The sequence below is a fragment of the Pan troglodytes genome, chromosome 4, assembly GCF_028858775.2.
Source record: "Pan troglodytes isolate AG18354 chromosome 4, NHGRI_mPanTro3-v2.0_pri, whole genome shotgun sequence".
Lineage (NCBI taxonomy): Eukaryota > Metazoa > Chordata > Mammalia > Primates > Hominidae > Pan > Pan troglodytes.
The window spans coordinates 249625-262679 of record NC_072402.2 but is presented as its reverse complement, the minus strand read 5'-3'; the positions used below and the strand labels follow the sequence as shown (position 1 = coordinate 262679).

At 50.3% G+C, this 13055-nt stretch overlaps 1 protein-coding gene across 6 annotated transcripts in view; it reads left to right on the top strand.

Annotated features, from left to right (window-relative positions):
• The window catches only part of LOC749983 (putative WAS protein family homolog 3), a 498033-nt gene that overhangs the window by 471521 nt on the left and 13457 nt on the right, over positions 1 to 13055 (top strand). Inside the window, exon 1 of one of the 6 annotated variants that reach the window (XR_010156828.1) lies at positions 7122 to 10166. The exons of the other annotated variants lie outside the window; for them this stretch is intronic. The gene's annotated coding sequence lies outside the window, so the exon portion shown is untranslated. Of the gene's footprint in view, positions 1 to 7121; positions 10167 to 13055 lie in introns of those variants that run through there. 6 annotated transcript variants of the gene reach the window in all.

The window sequence follows — 13055 nt, the reverse complement described above, 5'->3', positions numbered from 1 at the left end:
TGTATATTCACAGGTTCTAGAACTGGGGGTGGTGCCCAGCAGCGCGTTTGTGAGAAGACACAGCCAGGCTTGGTGTATGATGTGGTGTGTGTGTATATTCACAGGTTCTAGAACTGGCGGTGGTGACTAGCAGCGCATTTGTGAGAAGACACAGCCAGGCTTGCTGTATGATGTGGTGTGTGTGTATATTCACAGGTTCTAGAACTGGGGGTGGTGCCCAGCAGCGCATTTGTGAGAAGACACAGCCAGGCTTGGTATATGATGTGGTGTGTGTGTATATTCACAGGTTCTAGAACTGGGGGTGGTGCCCAGCAGCGCATTTGTGAGAAGACACAGCCAGGCTTGGTATATGATGTGGTGTGTGTGTGTATTCACAGGTTCTAGAACTGGGGGTGGTGCCCAGCAGCGCATTTGTGAGAAGACACAGCCAGGCTTGGTATATGATGTGGTGTGTGTGTATATTCACAGGTTCTAGAACTGGGGGTGGTGCCCAGCAGCGCATTTGTGAGAAGACACAGCCAGGCTTGGTATATGATGTGGTGTGTGTGTATATTCACAGGTTCTAGAACTGGGGGTGGTGCCCAGCAGCGCATTTGTGAGAAGACACAGCCAGGCTTGGTGTATGATGTGGTGTGTGTGTATATTCACAGGTTCTAGAACTGGGGGTGGTGCCTAGCAGCGCATTTGTGAGAAGACACAGCCAGGCTTGGTGTATGATGTGGTGTGTGTGTATATTCACAGGTTCTAGAACTGGGGTCGGTGCCTAGCAGCGCATTTGTGAGAAGACACAGCCAGGTTTGGTGTATGATGTGGTGTGTGTGTGTATTCACAGGTTCTAGAACTGGGGGTGGTGCCCAGCAGCGCATTTGTGAGAAGACACAGCCAGGCTTGGTGTATGATGTGGTGTGTGTGTATATTCACAGGTTCTAGAACTAGGGGTGGTGCCCAGCAGCGCGTTTGTGAGAAGACACAGCCAGGCTTGGTGTATGATGTGGTGTGTGTGTATATTCACAGGTTCTAGAACTGGGGGTGGTGCCCAGCAGCGCGTTTGTGAGAAGACACAGCCCGGCTTGGTGTATGATGTGGTGTGTGTGTATATTCACAGGTTCTAGAACTGGGGGTGGTGCCCAGCAGCGCATTTGTGAGAAGACACAGCCAGGCTTGGTATATGATGTGGTGTGTGTGTATATTCACAGGTTCTAGAAGTGGGGGTGGTGCCCAGCAGCGCGTTTGTGAGAAGACACAGCCAGGCTTGGTATATGATGTGGTGTGTGTGTATATTCACAGGTTCTAGAACTGGGGGTGGTGCCCAGCAGCGCGTTTGTGAGAAGACACAGCCCGGCTTGGTGTATGATGTGGTGTGTGTGTATATTCACAGGTTCTAGAACTGGGGGTGGTGCCCAGCAGCGCATTTGTGAGAAGACACAGCCAGGCTTGGTGTATGATGTGGTGTGTGTGTATATTCACAGGTTCTAGAACTGGGGGTGGTGCCCAGCCGCGCGTTTGTGAGAAGACACAGCCAGGCTTGGTGTATGATGTGGTGTGTGTGTATATTCACAGGTTCTAGAACTGGCGGTGGTGACTAGCAGCGCATTTGTGAGAAGACACAGCCAGGCTTGGTGTATGATGTGGTGTGTGTGTATATTCACAGGTTCTAGAACTGGGGGTGGTGCCCAGCAGCGCATTTGTGAGAAGACACAGCCAGGCTTGGTATATGATGTGGTGTGTGGGTATATTCACAGGTTCTAGAACTGGGGGTGGTGCCCAGCAGCGCATTTGTGAGAAGACACAGCCAGGCTTGGTATATGATGTGGTGTGTGTGTGTATTCACAGGTTCTAGAACTGGGGGTGGTGCCCAGCAGCGCATTTGTGAGAAGACACAGCCAGGCTTGGTGTATGATGTGGTGTGTGTGTGTATTCACAGGTTCTAGAACTGGGGGTGGTGCCCAGCAGCGCATTTGTGAGAAGACACAGCCAGGCTTGGTGTATGATGTGGTGTGTGTGTGTATTCACAGGTTCTAGAACTGGGGGTGGTGCCCAGCAGCGCATTTGTGAGAAGACACAGCCAGGCTTGGTGTATGATGTGGTGTGTGTGTATATTCACAGGTTCTAGAACTGGGGGTGGTGCCCAGCAGCGCATTTGTGAGAAGACACAGCCAGGCTTGGTGTATGATTTGGTGTGTGTGTGTATTCACAGGTTCTAGAACTGGGGGTGGTGCCCAGCAGCGCATTTGTGAGAAGACACAGCCAGGCTTGGTGTATGATGTGGTGTGTGTGTGTATTCACAGGTTTTAGAACTGGGGGTGGTGCCCAGCAGCGCATTTGTGAGAAGACACAGCCAGGCTTGGTGTATGATTTGGTGTGTGTGTGTATTCACAGGTTCTAGAACTGGGGGTGGTGCCCAGCAGCGCATTTGTGAGAAGACACAGCCAGGCTTGGTGTATGATGTGGTGTGTGTGTGTATTCACAGGTTCTAGAACTGGGGGTGGTGCCCAGCAGCGCATTTGTGAGAAGACACAGCCAGGCTTGGTATATGATGTGGTGTGTGTGTGTATTCACAGGTTCTAGAACTGGGGGTGGTGCCCAGCAGCGCATTTGTGAGAAGACACAGCCAGGCTTGGTATATGATGTGGTGTGTGTGTGTATTCACAGGTTCTAGAACTTGGGGTGGTGCCCAGCAGCGCATTTGTGGGAAGACACAGCCAGGCTTGGTGTATGATGTGGTGTGTGTGTATATTCACAGGTTCTAGAACTGGGGGTGGTGCCTAGCAGCGCATTTGTGAGAAGACACAGCCAGGCTTGGTGTATGATGTGGTGTGTGTGTATATTCACAGGTTCTAGAACTGGGGGCGGTGCCTAGCAGCGCGTTTGTGAGAAGACACAGCCAGGCTTGGTATATGATGTGGTGTGTGTGTATATTCACAGGTTCTAGAACTGGGGGTGGTGCCCAGCAGCGCATTTGTGAGAAGACACAGCCAGGCTTGGTGTATGATGTGGTGTGTGTGTATATTCACAGGTTCTAGAACTGGGGGTGGCGCCTAGCAGCGCGTTTGTGAGAAGACACAGCCAGGCTTGGTGTATGATGTGGTGTGTGTGTATATTCACAGGTTCTAGAACTGGGGGCGGTGCCTAGCAGCGCAGTTGTGAGAAGACACAGCCAGGCTTGGTGTATGATGTGGTGTGTGTGTATATTCACAGGTTCTAGAACTGAGGGCGGTGCCCAGCAGCGCGTTTGTGAGAAGACACAGCCAGGCTTGGTATATGATGTGGTGTGTGTGTATATTCACAGGTTCTAGAACTGGGGGTGGTGCCCAGCAGCGCATTTGTGAGAAGACACAGCCCGGCTTGGTATATGATGTGGTGTGTGTGTATATTCACAGGTTCTAGAACTGGCGGTGGTGCCTAGCAGCGCATTTGTGAGAAGACACAGCCAGGCTTGCTGTGTGATGTGGTGTGTGTGTATATTCACAGGTTCTAGAACTGGGGGTGGTGCCCAGCAGCGCATTTGTGAGAAGACACAGCCAGGCTTGGTATATGATGTGGTGTGTGTGTATATTCACAGGTTCTAGAACTGGGGGTGGTGCCCAGCAGCGCATTTGTGAGAAGACACAGCCAGGCTTGGTATATGATGTGGTGTGTGTGTGTATTCACAGGTTCTAGAACTGGGGGTGGTGCCCAGCAGCGCATTTGGGAGAAGACACAGCCAGGCTTGGTGTATGATGTGGTGTGTGTGTATATTCACAGGTTCTAGAACTGGGGGTGGTGCCCAGCAGCGCATTTGTGAGAAGACACAGCCAGGCTTGGTATATGATGTTGTGTGTGTGTATATTCACAGGTTCTAGAACTGGGGGTGGTGCCCAGCAGCGCATTTGTGAGAAGACACAGCCAGGCTTGGTGTATGATGTGGTGTGTGTGTATATTCACAGGTTCTAGAACTGGGGGTGGTGCCCAGCAGCGCATTTGTGAGAAGACACAGCCAGGCTTGGTGTATGATGTGGTGTGTGTGTGTATTCACAGGTTCTAGAACTGGGGGTGGTGCCCAGCAGCGCATTTGTGAGAAGACACAGCCAGGCTTGGTGTATGATGTGGTGTGTGTGTGTATTCACAGGTTCTAGAACTGGGGGTGGTGCCCAGCAGCGCATTTGTGAGAAGACACAGCCAGGCTTGGTGTATGATGTGGTGTGTGTGTATATTCACAGGTTCTAGAACTGGGGGTGGCGCCTAGCAGCGCGTTTGTGAGAAGACACAGCCAGGCTTGGTGTATGATGTGGTGTGTGTGTATATTCACAGGTTCTAGAACTGGGGGCGGTGCCTAGCAGCGCATTTGTGAGAAGACAGAGCCAGGCTTGGTGTATGATGTGGTGTGTGTGTATATTCACAGGTTCTAGAACTGAGGGCGGTGCCCAGCAGCGCGTTTGTGAGAAGACACAGCCAGGCTTGGTATATGATGTGGTGTGTGTGTATATTCACAGGTTCTAGAACTGGGGGTGGTGCCCAGCAGCGCATTTGTGAGAAGACACAGCCCGGCTTGGTATATGATGTGGTGTGTGTGTATATTCACAGGTTCTAGAACTGGCGGTGGTGCCTAGCAGCGCATTTGTGAGAAGACACAGCCAGGCTTGCTGTGTGATGTGGTGTGTGTGTATATTCACAGGTTCTAGAACTGGGGGTGGTGCCCAGCAGCGCATTTGTGAGAAAACACAGCCAGGCTTGGTATATGATGTGGTGTGTGTGTATATTCACAGGTTCTAGAACTGGGGGTGGTGCCCAGCAGCGCATTTGTGAGAAGACACAGCCAGGCTTGGTATATGATGTGGTGTGTGTGTGTATTCACAGGTTCTAGAACTGGGGGTGGTGCCCAGCAGCGCATTTGTGAGAAGACACAGCCAGGCTTGGTGTATGATGTGGTGTGTGTGTATATTCACAGGTTCTAGAACTGGGGGTGGTGCCCAGCAGCGCATTTGTGAGAAGACACAGCCAGGCTTGGTATATGATGTGGTGTGTGTGTATATTCACAGGTTCTAGAACTGGGGGTGGTGCCCAGCAGCGCATTTGTGAGAAGACACAGCCAGGCTTGGTGTATGATGTGGTGTGTGTGTATATTCACAGGTTCTAGAACTGGGGGTGGTGCCCAGCAGCGCATTTGTGAGAAGACACAGCCATGCTTGGTGTATGATGTGGTGTGTGTGTATATTCACAGGTTCTAGAACTGGGGGTGGTGCCTAGCAGCGCATTTGTGAGAAGACACAGCCAGGCTTGGTGTATGATGTGGTGTGTGTGTATATTCACAGGTTCTAGAACTGGGGGTGGTGCCTAGCAGCGCATTTGTGAGAAGACACAGCCAGGCTTGGTGTATGATGTGGTGTGTGTGTATATTCAGAGGTTCTAGAACTGGGGGTGGTGCCCAGCAGCGCATTTGTGAGAAGACACAGCCAGGCTTGGTGTATGATGTGGTGTGTGTGTTTATTCAGAGGTTCTAGAACTGGGGGTGGTGCCTAGCAGCGCATTTGTGAGAAGACACAGCCAGGCTTGGTGTATGATGTGGTGTGTGTGTATATTCAGAGGTTCTAGAACTGGGGTCGGTGCCTAGCAGCGCATTTGTGAGAAGACACAGCCAGGTTTGGTGTATGATGTGGTGTGTGTGTGTATTCACAGGTTCTAGAACTGGGGGTGGTGCCCAGCAGCGCATTTGTGAGAAGACACAGCCAGGCTTGGTGTATGATGTGGTGTGTGTGTATATTCACAGGTTCTAGAACTAGGGGTGGTGCCTAGCAGCGTGTTTGTGAGAAGACACAGCCAGGCTTCGTGTATGATGTGGTGTGTGTGTATATTCACAGGTTCTAGAACTGGGGGTGGTGCCCAGCAGCGCGTTTGTGAGAAGACACAGCCCGGCTTGGTGTATGATGTGGTGTGTGTGTATATTCACAGGTTCTAGAACTGGGGGTGGTGCCCAGCAGCGCATTTGTGAGAAGACACAGCCAGGCTTGGTATATGATGTGGTGTGTGTGTATATTCACAGGTTCTAGAAGTGGGGGTGGTGCCCAGCAGCGCGTTTGTGAGAAGACACAGCCAGGCTTGGTGTATGATGTGGTGTGTGTGTATATTCACAGGTTCTAGAAGTGGGGGTGGTGCCCAGCAGCGCGTTTGTGAGAAGACACAGCCCGGCTTGGTATATGATGTGGTGTGTGTGTATATTCACAGGTTCTAGAACTGGGGGTGGTGCCCAGCAGCGCGTTTGTGAGAAGACACAGCCTGGCTTGGTATATGATGTGGTGTGTGTATGTATTCACAGGTTCTAGAACTGGGGGTGGTGCCCAGCAGCGCATTTGTGAGAAGACACAGCCAGGCTTGGTGTATGATGTGGTATGTGTGTGTATTCACAGGTTCTAGAACTGGGGGTGGTGCCCAGCAGCGCATTTGTGAGAAGACACAGCCAGGCTTGGTGTATGATGTGGTGTGTGTGTGTATTCACAGGTTCTAGAACTGGGGGTGGTGCCCAGCAGCGCATTTGTGAGAAGACACAGCCAGGCTTGGTGTATGATGTGGTGTGTGTGTGTATTCACAGGTTCTAGAACTGGGGGTGGTGCCCAGCAGCGCATTTGTGAGAAGACACAGCCAGGCTTGGTATATGATGTGGTGTGTGTGTGTATTCACAGGTTCTAGAACTTGGGGTGGTGCCCAGCAGCGCATTTGTGGGAAGACACAGCCAGGCTTGGTGTATGATGTGGTGTGTGTGTGTATTCACAGGTTCTAGAACTGGGGGTGGTGCCTAGCAGCGCATTTGTGAGAAGACACAGCCAGGCTTGGTGTATGATGTGGTGTGTGTGTATATTCACAGGTTCTAGAACTGGGGGCGGTGCCCAGCAGCGCGTTTGTGAGAAGACACAGCCAGGCTTGGTGTATGATGTGGTGTGTGTGTATATTCACAGGTTCTAGAACTGGGGGTGGTGCCCAGCAGCGCGTTTGTGAGAAGACACAGCCAGGCTTGGTGTATGATGTGGTGTGTGTGTATATTCACAGGTTCTAGAACTGGGGGTGGCGCCTAGCAGCGCGTTCGGGAGAAGACACAGCCAGGCTTGGTGTATGATGTGGTGTGTGTGTATATTCACAGGTTCTAGAACTGGGGGCGGTGCCTAGCAGCGCATTTGTGAGAAGACACAGCCAGGCTTGGTATATGATGTGGTGTGTGTGTATATTCACAGGTTCTAGAACTGGCGGTGGTGACTAGCAGCGCATTTGTGAGAAGACACAGCCAGGCTTGCTGTATGATGTGGTGTGTGTGTATATTCACAGGTTCTAGAACTGGGGGTGGTGCCCAGCAGCGCATTTGTGAGAAGACACAGCCAGGCTTGGTATATGATGTGGTGTGTGTGTATATTCACAGGTTCTAGAACTGGGGGTGGTGCCCAGCAGCGCATTTGTGAGAAGACACAGCCAGGCTTGGTATATGATGTGGTGTGTGTGTGTATTCACAGGTTCTAGAACTGGGGGTGGTGCCCAGCAGCGCATTTGTGAGAAGACACAGCCAGGCTTGGTGTATGATGTGGTGTGTGTGTATATTCACAGGTTCTAGAACTGGGGGTGGTGCCTAGCAGCGCGTTTGTGAGAAGACACAGCCAGGCTTGGTATATGATATGGTGTGTGTGTATATTCACAGGTTATAGAACTGGGGGTGGTGCCCAGCAGCGCATTTGTGAGAAGACACAGCCAGGCTTGGTATATGATGTGGTGTGTGTGTATATTCACAGGCATCGTGGAGCATATACACTTTTTTTGTGTGTGTTGAAATAAACCTTACAGATTACAAAGTACTTTTTCTTTTTTCTGAGACAGGGTCTCTCTCTGTCGCCCAGCCTGGAGTGCAGTGGTACAATCATAGCTCACTGCAGCCTCGATCTCCCAAGCTCAAGTGATCCTCCCGCCTCAGCCTCCCATGTAGCTGGGACTACAGGTGTGTGACACCATGACTGGCTATTTTATTTTATTTTTGTAGAGATGGAATCTCACAATATTGCCCAGGCTGATCTCAAACTCTTGGGCTCAAGCAGTCCTCTCGCGTCAGCCTACCAAAGTGCTGGGATTACAGGCATGAGCCACCACGCCCAGCCAGATTACAAAATACTTTGACATCTTTTCTCTACAGCCCTCAGAAGGAGGCAGGGCAAGCTCAATTAAATCCCATTACAAATGGGGTGACTGAAGCTCCATTCATGGCTTGCCCAGGGTCACACAAAGAATGAATAGCAGAGCCCTGAGCCTGTGTGCTTCCCTCTGTGCCAGGCTGCTTTACCCAGGCATGGGTGCACCTTGTGCATGGGACATTTCTTTGTTGTGTCCTGAGTACATTAAGCCACTCAGATATTCCTCAGGTGGAGTGAGGGGAAAATGTTTTCAGGTTGTATTAGTCAAAACAAAATACCACACACTGGGCGACTTTAAAATCATACATTTATCCCTCACAGTTCTGGAGGCTTGGAAGTCCAAGTTCAAGGTGGCAGCTGGACGGGTTCCTGGTGAGGGCTCTCTTCCTGGTTTGCAGACAGCCACCTTCTCTTCGCATCCTCACTTGGTGGGAAAAGACAGAGGAGAGAGAGAGAGAGAAATGACATAGAGAGAGAGAGAGAGGGAGACAGAGAGACAATGCTCTCTTTTCTTACCAGATCTATAATGAGGGCCCCACCCCATGACCTCATCTAACCGTAATTACCTACCAAAGGCCCATCTCCACATACCATCACATTAGGGGTTAGGGTTTCAACATAAGAATTTGGAGAGGACATAAACATTCTGTCTACAACATGAGTGGAGATCCATCTCTTCCTTACCTCTGGTAAGGGGACCACACGCTGCAGCCAGTGAGACAGTGGCATGTTCTTGTTACAACTCGATCTAACTCCCCCAGAAGAGGAGGCAAGGAAGGCGGACAAAACTGGGAGAGGGAGAGAGTGTCAGGAAGAGAGTAGGGTGGCCAGAGGCAGCAAATAAAATATAAAATGCTTAATTTTGAATCTCAGATAAACAACCAATAATGTTTTTTAGCATAAGTATGTCCCAAACTAAGCTTGGGACATATTTATGCTACAAAATTATTCGTTGTTTATCTAAAATTCAAACTAACTGGGCATCCTGTATTTTAATCTGGCAACCCTAAAAGGCAAGGGCCAAAAATGCCGGAGGCAAGCCAACGGATTCCAGGAGGGACAACTGCTGGACTTTGGACTGATGATGCTCTTTTTATATATTTAACTTTTTAAAAAAGCCTCTTTTCTTTCTTTTTACCAGCTTTTCACTAGCTTTTTAAAAATTGTGGTAAAACATACATAACCTAAAATTCACCGTCTAAACCATTTTTAAGCATACAGTTCAGTGGGTTTAAGTAGATTCACACTGTTGCGCCGCCATCGCTACCACTCATTTCCAGCACCCTTCCATCACCCCAGCCTGAAACTCTACCCATTGAACACAAGCTGCCCAACTCCGCCTTGCTTCCCCATTCCTGGCGACCACTGCTTCTGTCTCTGTGAATTTTGACTATTCTAGGCACTTCACAAAAGTGGACTCATACGATATCTGTAGTTTTGCGTCTGGCTTCTCTATTTAATTCTTAAAGGGGGGTGGGAACTAAGCAGATCACAAGGGAGCTGCCCACAGAGGTAAAGACAAGGTCAGGTAGGCTGAGAGAGGCAGGAAAGCGGGTCAAGGTGTAGGGCTGGAGGGCAGGGGCGGGCCCTGGGCGTGGGCTGGGGGTCCTGCCCCGGGGCGCACCCAGGGCGAGGGCTGCCCGGAGGAGCCGAGGCTGGCGGACAGCTTGGCCCTGAGCTTGAGGGGAAGGCAGCGATGGGACAAAGGACGGAGGTCTGGGAAGAGGGTCTGCAGAGCAGAAAGCACGGGCGGCCCTGCGCTCGGAAGACAACGGATGGGAGCCGTGTGCACGTCGGGAGCTCGGAGTGAGCATGAGTTCCGTGCCCAGGCCCGCGACTCGGCCCGCCAGGACAGCGCTCCGGGTCGACGGGGTCCTGGAGCCGCGCTCTGGGAGGGCGCAGCGGAGGGTGAACGGCGGCGTTAGGACCCGGAGGCGCGGGCGGACTGTGGGCGGCGGGGCTAGGACCCAGCGGCTCCGGCAGAGCGGAAGCGGCGGCGGGAGCTTCCGGGAGGGCGGCTCGCAGGTGAGGAGGCGTCCGGGGCCGCGGGAAGTAGGGTCGTGGGGGCCTGGCGGGGCGAAGTAGGGGACCCGGAGGGGCTGGAGGGAGGCGGGCGGGAGGCCCGGGACCGTTCCTGACCGAGAAGCCTGCGCCAAGCTGGTGTTCCGCGGCCGCTGCCCGGTGCCCGGCTCCACTGCGAACGCCGCCGCTGGGCCCCGACCGCCCGGGAGGCGTCTTGGGCTCGCCCCGGAGCTTCCTCCCTGGAGCCGCGCCCTGCACCCGGCCTTGCCCGGCCCTAGCAGGGAAGCCAAGGCTTGTGGGGCGCAGGGACCCGGGCTCTGCGGGGTCCCGGTTCCGCCTCCCCACTCCTGCGTCTTCCCGCCCCGGCCGGGTTCTGGGAAGCCTCGCGCGGCTCTTCCGCAGCTGCTGCCCGCCCGGAGCTCCTGGTCCCTCGTAGGGGACCCCACTTCTCTGACACCGCGTTGGGTTCCCGGGGCCTACAGCGAGGCCTGTAACTCCGGGAGAGACCCTGGAGCGGGGTGTGGGAGAACGGTCTGGAGGAAGGGCTCCGAGCACTCCCAAATTATGAACCGTGGTCCCAAAGAGGCGTGCTGTGTCTGCATGTTCCTGGGAGTGCACGGTTTACATTCTCGAAAGCAGTGCTGTCGACTAGAAATATTGTGCGATACACATGTACAAGTTTTGTCACTTAAAAAGAATTTGAAAAAACTTCATAGATGCAAAAAAAAAACCCCACCATTATTAAAGAATACTTAGGCATTTGTGGAATGCATTGAAGAGTTAACAAAATGGATAGGCAGGAAATATCGCAGACCTAGAATGAATTGCAGTTACCCACTGTGGAACTGAGGAGCTAGGGTTTCTCATAAAACTCCGATAGAAGACGACTTTTGATAAATTTTTTTTTCCGCCAACAAAATCCCGTCTTCTCAACTAGTTATTGTCTGTCCACTAAATAAGAGGTGGTCCGTCACTTCTTCAGATGAGCACTACAGGCTTTTCAAAAGATAATTGCTAATCAACCCCTTTGTGCCTGGATTTTCTTATTTGTAAAAATAGATAGTACTACCTAACTCCAAAGTGTGTGGTGAAGACAAACAATTGGGGTGATGTATACTAAAGTAACGAAAGTGTTGACCACACACTACGGGCTGGTTAGTGTTAGAGTCCCTTGTTTTTCCCTCAGTATCAAAAACAGATCTAATTTAGGTTTACATAAAGACAAAGTATCAAGATAAGGTGACTTACAGTTGGTACTACTAACAAAATGTTTGGGCTAAGATTTGCGTTATTGCATGAAAACAACAAAACATATCAATAAATAACAAAAAGCTTGGAATTCAGACAACAGGTCCAAGTCTGGGCTTGATCTCAAGCTAGTGTTTTGATGTTGAAAAAATGTTATTTGGTCTTTCTAACCCCATTTCCTTATCTAAAATTGGGGATGATGATAAATTCACTGATAATAAGAGTTAAATGAGATTCTTGAGGAGTCAGAATGGTTCTAACGTATGTAGGTATTATTAGCAGTCATACTGTAGCATAAGAAAATACCGTCTGCTGAAAGAGGGACAATAAAGATTATCTACATGGTCATCATTTAAAAGCTACCAGATATAGGAAGAAAGGGCCATAAAATGATAACGTTATGATGATTAATTTTGATGCTTAGGTCAGAGTCCATTCTAGGATATCTCCTGCCCAAAAAGAGCAGAGACTCATTTCTTTGGAATCACAGGACGCTGAGTGAGAGGAAAGAAAAAGAAAAGAAATATTTAAGTCACATATGTGATTTCTAAAAGTAAAAAGAAACAGATGAAATTAGTAATATATTTTTAAAATCCAGTATATCCCAAATATGGTTATTTTAGCATGTAATCAATATAAAATAATAAGATATTTTACATTCTTTTTTTCTAGTCTTTGAAATTCGGTGCATATTTTACACTTATGGCACATCTCAATTCAGACTATCCACATTTCAAGTGCTCAGTGGCTGCATGTGCCTGGTGGCTACCATATTGGACAGCACAGGTCTAAGGATTTCATTCCTGCCACAAGTCCAAACTCCTAGCTTTAATTTTGAGTGTTTTTAACAAACTGGCCTCTGTTTATCATTCTTTCTTCTAGTACTTCCCCAAGGATGATTGTACCCTCAGCACTCAAGACCGCTTGCTGTTCCCCTACACACTTTTTGTTCAAGCTGTTTCTTTCACCTGGAATGCTGTCTTTGCACCTTCTTCCTGGACCTGGTTCACCCTTGTTGCCCAGGCTGGAGTGCAATGGCGCGATCTCAGCACACTGCAACCTCCACCTCCCCGGTTCAAGTGATTCTCTTTCCTCAGCCTCCCGAGTAGCTGGGATTACAGGCATGCACCACCACGCCTGGCTAATTTTGTATTTTTAGTAGAGATGGAGTTTCACCATGTTGGTCAGACTGGTCTCGAACTCCTGACCTCAGGTGATCTGCCTGCCTTCGCCTCCCAAAGTGCTGGGATTACAGGCGTGAGCCGCTGTGCCCGGCCGAGAGGCACACATTCTGCTAAGAGCTTTTTCCTGACTCCCCTAACTCCAAGAGGGATTTGTCACTCCTTAGCTTTGTACTCATGACTGGAGTAGAATGAATTTAATTTGAGTTTAGTTGTTTTTGAGACTCTCCCTGGCTAGTGTAGTGTCTTATTCGTCTTTGTTGTGATCATGGCCTGCACCTAATAGATGATCAGTAGATGTTTGCAGACAGAAAGTAAACCACTCATCAGGTGTATTCAGTCCCATTCTTGAACGGGCTTGCTGCCTCCTTTTTGAGATTTGTGTATGTACTCTTCTTTCACGCATATGTGTGAGCAAACACACACACACTAACAAGAAATTCATCTGAAGATGTGCACAGGA